We start from the raw sequence: 11971 nt of genomic DNA, 5'->3' as shown, positions 1-11971 counted from the left end.
TGTCATGGTACTGGTGTCTCCAAAACACTGCTGTTTTCCCCTGCAACTAGGTTTCATCAGTAGCCTCTCATAGGCTGTCTTCATGGTGCCAAGGCTCAACTCCTTTCCATGACGCCTTAACTCCTGGACCATTGATTACAACTGGGGATGCCCCTCCAGAATTGGCCTTCCATGGCCTCTCACAGTGTTGAGCCTCACCTGCTCTTCATGATGGTTTCAAAACCATTACCACCTGGGAGACTCTTATACATTACCAGCTCTTGCTCCAACAAGAGGTATAACCTTGGCTATCTTTAGAACACAACCTCTTCGTGTTCTCAGAAAACTTTCCAGAAGATTTCACCTTATTGATGCTAGTTTCTTCTTAATCACCACTAATTTCTTAGTTCCAGCTAACCAGCATCAATAGTCCCAGTAATTCAAAGGTTTTGCTTTAGAAGTTCTGGTATCTTGTTAATCACAGCTGATTCTTCAGCTCCAGCTAACCAAAACCACAAAGCCTTCACAATCAAATCACTAATGGTCCTGATAAGAGTCTTTAATCTTTCCTCTGAAATTTCACAAGCCAGGCCTCCAACTTCTGCACTGTTCTCAACATTATCTTCCAAGCTCCTACAGAGCATCCCACAGAGCTCTTAACACCAATGGCTCTTCTAGCCCCAAGTTCTAAAATCCTTCCACAGTTCTCCTAAAAACATGGTCAGGATGTCACAGGAATATCCCACTATGCTGGTACCAATTTCTATTTTAGTTAGGGTTTTATTGCTGTGAACAGACAATCTCCAGACTGTCTCAACCCACCAGCTCCCAAATAATGACCCAGAGACTTATAGTGATCCTAGTATCCTAGTTGAACCTGGAAATGCCACTGCAGCATATCATCCCATGTTTACAGAAGAAAAAAGTCGTGGCATGTGAATACTCAGAAACCATGTTCTATGGGCTAGGCCATGGCTCAGTGTATAAGAGCATATGTGCAAGCTTTAGGACCTGAGGCCTGACAGTCATGCCAAGAGCTAAATGTGGCCATGCATGCCCTGTATTGTCCCGCGCAACCTCCCGCCAGCAGGAAAGACGCGGCACACTCAGGATCCTTCTGCAGTATAAGCTTTAATGCATCTTGAGAGGGAGAGCATAAGCTTCACAAACGAGGAGGGACCCCAAGGGCCTAAAACCCTTCCCTTATATAGAGAGCTAAGCTCGCCTGGGACGTGGCAGTCTCTGATGGGCTCCTGTTGCCTCAGGCCACATGACGTGTTCCAACTGTCAGATTAATCAAGGCGGGAAAACCTTCCAGCGCATGCGCACAGACTTGTTAATGGCAATGATGTGATAAGGATAGCTTCCCACACTGTATATACAGCACCAGGAGGCATAGTGATTTCTGGGGCTTGATATCTGCCAGTTCAGCTATAGGGTCCATAAAGACCTGTCTCAAAGGAAAAGGGTGGAGAATTACAGATCAAATGCCTGAGGTTCTCACATGCACACATGAGCACACACACCTACAGGTGGTGCTGCGTGCCACTACTCTGTTTGGAGATGGTGTAACTGAACAACAGGGGCCATTATGTTAGAGAGTATATGTTGGACTGAAGAAATCCTGGGGTGTTTGGCCATGCCCCCATAACCCAGAGACCTAACATGCAGTCTCCATTTAGCCTGCATGCTAGGTCACGTCTCTGCCTCAAGATTTACATATTAATGAATTACCTAAATGTCGGGGCATAGATATCTAAATTTTCATCTCCCTAGCCCCTCCTTTTCCCCCCCCACTCCCCAATATAATGGAGCCCCTCCTGGCATTTTGGGGGAGGGCGCCAACATTCAGATACATCATCATGGTCAATAAAACTTCTATATCTTCGATTCCACGTGTCTCCTGGAACTCTGGACTCTCTTTGTGTAAGTGGGAAACTCGCACCAGGAAAAGCCTCTCTGCCCCTCCCTGCTGCAGCCATCTGTGGGGCTCTCCCCTGCACCAGCAGTCCGAGCACCTGAGCCCTCGCTGGCTGCCCCACCCCTGCTCCGGGGACTCAGCTGCGGCCACCAGGCGTGCTGGGTTCCACGTCCCAGCCGTCCACGGGGCTCCCTCTCTCTGCTGCAGCCATGGTTCCCCAGACTGCATCGGCCCCGCGGTGCTGGCAAGATAGAATCATCAGCTGAGCCACGCTGCTGAGCCCCAGGGACCTCGGACTACACGCAGCTCCCCAGGGACAGCAGCAACCACAGCGTTCGGGTGCCCCCAACCCTGCCCGTGCTCCACTCGAGTTTTGAACCACAGCTGGCACCCAATGTGGGGCTTCAAACACCCATGTGACTACAAGAACCAAGCCACCCAATCCGCGAGGCGTTACCTCTACGCTAAGCTGCCAGCTGCACTTGGGCGCTCCATCTCTATTCTGCTCCGCCTCCCTGATCGTGAGCTTGAAAAACGCTGCAGGAACCAATAGTGCCAGAAGGTAAGCCCCCAACTCTGGAGACGAACAACCTATTATTTCCTCCTGTGTTTTCAGTCAGAGCCATCTCTCGGATTTAAATAAGCCGAAGGAACAATTGATGCCTTCTGGCCAGAGCAACTCTCTGGTGTTGGTTGAAAGTTCCTCTGACCTCTATTTAAATCCCGACAGCCTGCAACAGGTGTTGGCGAAGACTCTCTATCTAGACTCTCTTTAAAACAAAAAAGAAAAAAAATCTGGTAATGCAGCAGCCAGTTAAAAGCCACAGGGTGGCTGCCAGGGTATCTTTAAAAATCTGCAGTGAGGCTTAACGTTTTGGGCTTTTGTGGAATCCCCTGAGGCCGTCAAGCCAAAGGAACATTCCCATTGGACAAAGCGTTTCTCCTCTTTTCTGTCATGGGAAACTCAACATCACATTAAAAAAAAAAAAAAAAAAAACCAGGTCAGGCCAATATGTGCCCTATTAGAATCCCAAGGGGTGAAAATAACTTAAAAACAAGCCTCTTTGTTTTGGGAGGAAGTCCTTCAGATAGCCCCATGCATGGCTGAGGACAATATCTACAGTGCAGATTCATGGAGCAGAGTAGATTCCCTTATGAAAAAACAGAAATACCCAAGAAGGAAAAAGGCTTCCTCATGTTTTTTTGCCGATCTTAGCTCCAATTCGGCAATGTATAGGGCCTTCTAAAATAGGACAGACTGAGAACAATACAGCTTTTGACACCCCTTAGTTAAAGGAACCCAAAGATCAAGGTCCCAAAAATCACCCTAGTTCAGACCTTGCAGCCCTTACCCAATTAATAAGAGAGATAAAATCCATCTACTCTCCCCTTCCCCCTTATGCCTTGGAGGAAATGCCAAACAGGCCGTCTGCTCCTCCTACCCACCCCATCCAAAGGCAAGGCTCTATTAAAATACCAAAGGAGCTCTCGCCTGCCTCCCCCCTTACTTCCCAACCAAAGAGAGATAAATCTCCTCCCCTTTCTCCAAGCCACAAGAGTGAGAGGCCTTCAGAACCTGCAGATAAAACCCTGATAAGTTCCGTAGTCCCTTATACTCAACCATCTTTGCAATTTCAGGGACTCTCATGCAAAAACTAACCCCGCCTCCCATACTACTCAGGAGTCTAATACAGAGCTCGAAACCCAAACTACTTGAGCATTACCAGTAAATATCAACCCTACTTGAGCTAAAACACTTAACTGGTACCCACTCCAAGCCTCAGACCTAAAAGAACTCAGGCAAGCAGTGAAGCAAGATGGCATTCATGCACCCTGGACAAAATCTCTCCTGCAGAGCCATATTGCCAACTTAAACACCCCCCAAGATTAGAGAGATATTTGCTGTTCTGCTCTTCATGGCCCAATGTTTCTAGAATGGGAAGCTTACTTTCGTGATGAATGTCTTCAACAAGTCAGGCAAAACCAGGAGAGGGGTGATGGCATCCCGTGTTTTAAAGAACATGGAGTTTTAAAGAACTCTTTGGCCAGGAAGATTTCTCTACTGGAGCACAGCAGGAGAATCCCTATCTGATTTTATTCTCAGAACTAAAATGAGCTTAGAAAGAAAAATCTCCAACCCCACAGCTAGGGATCTTCTTCTTAAAACCATTGTTTGGGAAGGCATGACTTCAGAGTCTAGGCTAGCTTTCCAGAGTCTCCGGGAAGAGCATCATGACAAGTGTAGAAAAGGTTTCCACTGAAGGAGGCGCTGTACCGCCCGATATGATAAAGATGGCAAGCCACTAGAGCCTTTAAACTTCAAACAGGGCAACCCTCAGCCCCAACAGTAAGAGGGACAACAACTCCCGTAGAAGCCTTATGGGTGTCCAGCATCTCAGAAGGCTCCCTCCCAAAGTTAACCATTAAAATAGATGATAAGCCATTCAAGTGTCTTATTAATACTGGGGCAGATCGGACAATCTTAAGGCAGCAAGAAGTCCCACAAGACTGGCAATTGATCCCTGGGCCCCAGCTCCTAGGCATAGGGGTACCTCTCACATGTGTATCACCAAACAGACCTATAGGTGGGAAGACCTAGATGGGGCTACAGGCCTTATACACCCCCTGGTGGCTCAAGTGGCTACCAATCTCTTGGGGAGAGATATCTTACAGGCCCTAGACAAGGTTCTTATCACCCAACCAGAAAGAGATCACGTTAAGATAGAAGATATTACTTATGAAAAAAATAGTACCCAAGGAGACCCAAATAATCCCCCTCCAAATCACCCCCAATTCTAGAGGCCACTGTCAGATTTAATACTCCCTGCCTTGATTGGCTCTCCAACGAAGCCATCTGGGTCCCACAGTGGCCTCTATCAAGGGAGAAACTTAGAGCCCTCAAAGAACTTGTAAAGGAGCAGCTTTCTCTACAACACATCTGCCCCTCCCGCAGTCCATGGAAGACCCCTGTGTTTGCTATAAAAAAAGAGCTCAGGGGGTGGAGATTATTACAAGATTTGAGGGCAATTAATAAAACCATGTGAATCTGGGGCTCCCCGCAAAGGGAGCTTACCCCATATCTCAGCCATTCCTGCCAATGTTCCCCTATTAGCAATAGACATAAAAGACTGCTTTTTCCCCATCCCTCTTTAACTCTGGGACTGTGAACGCTTTGCATTCTTAGTGCCCCCCATTAACAACTCTGGCCCAGCCTCACAATATGAATGGACTGTACGTCCCCAGGGAATGGCTAACAGTCCTACTATTTGCCAGGAGGCTGTAGCCACTGCATTAAAACGCTATTTGGACAAAAGACTCAATGTCTATCATTACATGGATGACATCCTTTTATGGGGGGATGTGTCTACCTCCCTCTCCCAACTTAAAGACCAGCTAATAATAGTGATTTCTGGGGCTTGCTATCTGCCAGTTCAGATATAGAGTCCATAAAGATTTGTCTCAAAGGAAAAGGGTAGAGAAAAACAGATCAAAATGCCCATGTTCTCACATGCACACATGAGCACACACACGCCTGCAAGTGGTGCTTTGTGTCACTACTCTGTTTGGAGATAGTGTAACTGAACAACAGGGGCTATTATGTCAGAGAGTACAAAGGCAAAATAACAGAGATGGGGCATAAAGAGAGAAGACTCATGCTCTATCACAGGTAAGGAAAGCATGCACGACCTTTAGAGGGCAGCATCTTCCCTGAACACACAAAGCTTTCGGATTTTATCCAGTGATAGAGGGAGAGTGTGATCTTGAGCATGCTCAGTGAAGGAAGACTGTACCATCCTGAGCTTGCTCAGTTTAAGGCCATGGAACAAAAGTGTCAGAGATAAGTTGTGGGGCTCTGGCAACCAGAGGAGGACCCAGATCCAAATGATGGAAGAAGAGCACTGATGCCTCACATTGTCTAAACAGCCATACAAGTGCCCACAAGGTGCAGAAACACACACACACACACACTCACACACTCACACAATGTACTTTTCAAAGATATTTAAGTTATGGTCAAAAAGTGTTGCGAGCATGCACAGTTTGCACTATCAATTGTGAAGCTGGAAACAGTAGACAGGACTTTTCAGGTAATTGACAGAGGGTTTTGCCTTGGAAGGCACCAGCCTTGCTTTCATGCTGAATCCACCAAGTGGACACTGGGGTTAAAGGGTGCACACAGAGTTAAAGGATGCAGGTTGAGCATGGGCAGACACTTCTACTAAACTTCACACTGAAAAACTACAATGAGCTGTGTCCAGTCACTGGAAGAATGAGTGAACACAGTTATGATGTGCCAGGGAGCACTGTATGAGATGAGCGGGGGCACTGCATGAGATGAATATAACATATTTGTTTGTGACTCCTCTGGCATTCAGATCTAGTCTCCTTATACATCTGCAGTTGTACAGGACGTTGACATGTCCTGGAAAGTCCTTTGTCAATGATGCCTTTTTACTGTCAACATAGTCATCCTCAATGATTTTTATATACTTGAGTAAGGACATTTATTTAAAGACAGTGCTCTGTGTCACAGGTTGGCTTAAATTCGCTTAAATATTGGAAGATGACCTTCAAACCTTGTGCTTCTGTTCCTCCTGTCTCCTCTGAGTGCTGGAATACAGGCGTGTATCACCCAGCATGGCGTGTGTGGTGTACAGAATGGGACACAATGGATGGGAACTCTTGCTTCATCCTGTTGAGGAATGTAATCAAGTGTTTTTTTATGTCAGTCATGTGCCTGCTGAGTTCCTCATCTCTGCAACAACTGAAAAGCTCACATTTAATTGCAAGTGCTGGTGGGAATAACAGTACTTCCTCCCTGTAATCCATGCTTGAGAGGTGGAAAATCAGGAGTTCAAGGCCAGCATCAGACACATAGCAGTTTAGAGGCAAGCCTGAGCTACATGAAACCCATCTTGAACAAAACAAAATAGACACCATGGTATAGCCACTCTGCAAGTTGGTGTGGAGAACTCTCAAAAAGCTAACAATAAATGCAAATATGACAAAGCCATACCACCCATTGATTTATTCCCAAAAGAATGGGCATCCTACTTCCCAGAAACTTGCCCTGTCGAATTCATTGTCTACTCTCCCCTTTATGGGGGAGTGGGTGAAGTGTCCTTCTACTCATGTAGTGAAAGCATGGTACTTATCCACTGCGAGGCCCTTCTCAGCTGTCCAAAAGAAGGGACTCGTGACATTTCAGGTACATTGATGGAACTAGCACATATGTTCCTGACTGAAGAGACCCAGATCTAGAAACTCAAGAGCTGCATGCTCTCAGTGAATTTTGGATCTTTCTTCCAAACTTTCAGATGTGAGAATATCAAGTGAGGTAACCCCAGAAAATAGTGAATTACAAAGGGTCTGGGAGGTGAGGGCTTCTGGAGACGGGGATGAGTGCAGTAAAAAGGGAAATAGCAAAACTATGGAGGGGACCATGACATTCTCTGGGGATGTGGAGGGATGTGGCACGGGGGGCGGGGGGAGAAACACTGGGGTAGAACACCATCAAAGATGATGGAAAATGCCAGGGAAACATTCCTTTATGTTTATGTAAAGATACATAAAGGACTACATGGAAGCACGGACTTCACCCACACACATACTCTGTGCACACACTACACATATTCTAACCTCCCCCGCCCCAGATTTCACAGTCTTTATTGCTGCTCAGTGTAGCAGGGCTCAGGCCTCCTGCTCTCCACAGCATCCCCTTCTACTTTGGCCAAACCAACAGAAGCCCTGAGTTTCTCAGCAAACTCCCTGTGCATGAGGGTCCAGCACTTGAGGGTGAAGATGAAGTTTGTGTGCTTGAGAGCAATGCCATCCCTTTAACTGAGCAATGGGGAACTGCAGGCAGAGACAGCAGCTTGGCTGTGCAGTGAGTGATCTTTGGTGATAGTGACATCATTTCTCCAGCCAGCACCTGGGTGTCCTCACCTTGAGCGTCATTCACAGTATACAGTCCACTCAAGTTGCAGAGAAGGTCTTGAGGGGAATCCTGGGGCTGCTGGTCATCCAGTTAAAGTTGAGGACTTTCCTGGTACACAAGCAAGTGACCCTGGTTGACTCCCCAATTCTCTGCATCCTGGGTGGCTCCATGACAGGTAGGGGCCCCTCTTTTCTCCAGGCCTTCCAAACAGGACCAACTGCTGTTTCCTCATCTTCATGAAGCAGCCCAAGGCAGGGATGTCTTCAGATGAAGGTGATGTTTCATGCCAGGAAGCTTGCTGAGAGCCAGCTTACTAAGGATAAGCCATGGAAAGGAAGGTTCAAAGTAAAATAAGCAGAATCCCCAGGCTCAGTGGAAAGAGTAAAAATGGCCATTTTCTTGGTTCCTGAAGGGACTGATAAATGTGTGCCCACACTGGCTGCTCAGTCCCTTTTACTCAGGGAGGACCCACAGCTGTGAACAAACCCAAATAAGTGTGAAATAAGTGTGAAATAAGTGTGTTTTTAAGAGACCTGAGAAAGGAAGTGTGGTTATGAGTTCTCCTGTGGACAGAGGCAATGGAGTGGGGGAGGTGCAGCCTAGCTGACACAGCTCTGGAAAGGAAGCAGAGAGCATGCAAAGCCTCTTTCCCTAACTCTGAAGTAATAGGATTGTCCACTTGTGGTCTGAATATGGATGTTCTTACTAGAAACCAGGAGTCACATGACCTCAACATGACCAGTCAGGAGAGTCCTGGTTGGCTAGCCAGTCTGATTGGCCAAGTTCTGGACATGTGACCAATTTGGTCATAGACCAGGAGTTACTGTTGGTGCCAGGTGACTGTGACAGTTGGTAACTGGTCTGCTATAACTGACTCTAAGACTGAGACTCCGAGACAGAGACAGTGTTCTGAGGCAGCATGTGACTCCATGATTTCAGGATAAGGGGCTCCTGTCTACTCTTCCGACACTCAGGTACAGCCTGGGCTTACTTTCTTGCTATTGAGGTGGGTCCCTCACCATGCCTTCTCAGTTTGTCTGAATCATTGTGGTTGAGTTTTAAGAACTCACCCTTTCTTCCCACTTCCTGGTTAATGGAGGTCTCTGGGCTGCAGGAGTCTGGATTCTGAATGTCCCAGGACCCTGTGCATCACAGAGTGGACAGTCTGTGTTAACTGAGACACCCAGACCCCTGCCCAGCACATGCCCTGTGGACAGTCCCAGAGAAGCAGAGCCCTGTCCTCTTTCATGTCCCCTTTTTATGTCCTGGCTCCTCCAAATGTGCACATTCTGCATAGGAGAGAAAACAGATGACATTTGTCTTTAGAGACTTGGCTTGTCACGTATAGCATTGTTCTTATTTTCTGGAAAATGACAATATGTCGTTCTTAAGGCTAGGTGCTTTTTTGTTGGTCTCATGTACACTTCACATGCTTTTGTTTATGCATCTGTGTATTTCAACCTCGACTTCTGTTCATCAGTGAACTGATCTTGATCATGAACATGAGTTTTTAAATGTGTCATTGAAATTGTGTGAAGTATCAAGGACTCTGGTTGAAGTTTGCCATATCTTTTGTGTGAAAATATTGTTGTAGTCTCTGGTTTATTATAGTTTTAATTGTATGTGTGTGTCTACACACATGTGAAAATCAGAAGACATTGTGAGGCCAGTTCTCTCCTTCCACCATGTGGGCTCGAGGAACAAAACTTGGGTCATCAAGTCTGTTCGTAAGCAGCTCTATCCACTGAAGCAGCCAGCTTTCCCTTTGTCTGGTTTTGGTTACAGGGAAACATTGGCTTTCTGGAACACGTTGGAAAGTGTCCCTTCCCTTTTATTTTATGGACTAATTTTAGGAGCATTGGTTTTCTTTAAAAGTTTGGTAGGTTTCATTTATGAATACATGTGACCTTGGACTTTTTTGTTAAATTTTTCCTGTTTATTAATCTTTTAATTTCATTACTTGCTATTGATCAATTCAAGCATTTTATATGTATTTGGGAATTTGCCCATTTCTTCCTGTTTCACTATTGATTGCAGTATAGATTTCCTATATCTGCTATAAAGATTCTTAGGTCTGTTCTACTTGTTCATTTTCTTATTAAGATTATTTATTTATTTATTTATTTATTTAATGTAAGTAAGTACACTGTTGCTCTGTTCCTGTTATTTTTCTAAGACCCTGAAGTGCACTATGAGACCATCTCACCTCTCTCTCACTTTCCTATGTGGTAATTGAGAACAGTAAGGCTTCTTCTGAACCTGCTTCTCTTGTTTGTAATATCATGGTATTCTGTAGGTTTAGTGGGGTCCTGTATCCGCTCCATCATAGAGCTCAGGGGCCTCAGGGAGACACGATGCAGGGGTTTTGACTGCGTTTACCCCATGCCAGGGCCAGGTGGTTGTCGGGCCATAGAGCAGCCTTGGGGACACCCCTCCAGGGATGAGGAAGCACAGTCTGAGGCCCCTGGGACAGCCAGAGCTGGCCAGGCCTGCAAGGAGGCTGGGCCTTCTGGTTCTCAGGATCTCGGGCACCCGGGCACCACTGGAAGCTGCGGAAGAGCTGAGAATGAGGTAGGGGTCTGTGGAGTGGATTTAGCCTGGGGTCGAGGGAGTAAAGAGAGGAACTCAGGTTGGATCCTGTGAGGATAGTCCTTGACTTGTCGGAGGGTGGTGGCTTGGATTGGTGGTCATGGCTGGGAGCACAGAGAGGCTGTACACAGAGGATTAGACGGGGCTCTGTTGGCGAAAGCCTTCTCTATGGCTCCCGACGCTGGATCCCAGAGAAAAGAGACAGTTCATAGTTTTAAGGCAATTTATTGTCATGGCAGAAAATGGATGAGAAAAACTGTATTCCACTTCTCAGGGCAGGCCTGAGGTTGAATAGCTTATGCAAGGAGGAGGGTCTGGGAAGGGGAGTTTATTGGCTAAGCCTCCAGGCCTTTAGGTACCTCATTAAAATGGAGATCTCTCTTGAGAGTATGTGACCATAGGTCACATCCTCTACCTGGGGAGGGGCTTGGGGCATTGCCCTTATGTGACTGATGGCCACAAATCTGTGGAGGGCTGTGGCCTCCTGTCAGGAGCCCAGTGTCTGGGAACCAGGCAAAACGTCTACCGTCCCTTTAGGGTCACTGGGGTTTCTAACTTTAGGTCAACCAGGAACCAAGCTGCCTTTCAGGGTCCTACAGGTTTCACCTCACTGTTTTGTCAGCTGGTGTAAGCATGGGAATTTCCAGAGACTTACAGGGAAGTGAGGAGTGCAGGCAGTGTTGCAACTGGACCTGGAGGCCAGGTCCTCTGAAAGTGTGACCCTATTGGGTCACCTCAAAAGCCTTGGCAAAGGCAGCTTTATGTGGCTGTGCCACCCCCACAAAGAGGTGTGGGCTGCTGTCAGGATCCTGGAAAGGGATGAGAAAAATGAGTCCGACAACAGGACTAAAATTGACTTCTTTAAGGTTCTGGGCCATCCACACATCATGCAGTAGTTATACATGAGAAAACACATCTTTATGGTGCTGGAACAGGCTGCTGAGGGAGATCTGGTGAGCCACATTGAGAAGTCTGGCTGTCTACAGAGGGAACAGTCCCAGCACATCTTCCCACAGATGGTGTGTTCAGTTCACTAAGCCATGAGAACAGCATTGCACACAGGGACATCAGACTGTGTGACTTTGGCCTGGCCATCGATGTCACCTCTGGACCACAGTTCAAGGGTGGTGGTGGTATAGTGTGAGGTGTGATGATGCCGGGTTCCAACATAGTATATGTGGCAGAGAGGGGCTCTCTACCGGATCTGATCATAGCACTACATTGTCAGGTAGTGTGGGATGGGTGAGCAACAGGATTTGATCTCCAACAGCCTTATGTGTGTGCTGTACATGCATCTACACTCCATTAACACCATATATACATTGTTACTTTAATGTCCTGTAGGCCAATCACCATATAGATTTCTAGGTATCAGTCATGGCTAGACAGCAGCTTCTTTTGCTGTCTCATATACAATGCCAGATACCAGAACCTTTTAGACAACCCCCTGGCCACATTGCCACCTGAGATACAGGATACTGAGGTACTGGGTCCTGCTGGACATTCTACCTCCTATCATTTACCTACATTTCCTGCTAGATTCA

The 11971-nt window shown here is 46.8% G+C and overlaps 1 pseudogene; it reads right to left on the bottom strand.

Moving 5' to 3' along the window:
* Window positions 1–2036: 2036 nt before the first annotated feature.
* Window positions 2037–11971, bottom strand: part of LOC114617504 — a 59603-nt pseudogene continuing 49668 nt past the window's right edge.

This window comes from Grammomys surdaster, unplaced genomic scaffold, assembly GCF_004785775.1.
Source record: "Grammomys surdaster isolate TR1022 unplaced genomic scaffold, NIH_TR_1.0 137, whole genome shotgun sequence".
Classification (NCBI taxonomy): domain Eukaryota; kingdom Metazoa; phylum Chordata; class Mammalia; order Rodentia; family Muridae; genus Grammomys; species Grammomys surdaster.
This window is presented reverse-complemented; position numbering and strand designations above follow the sequence as displayed.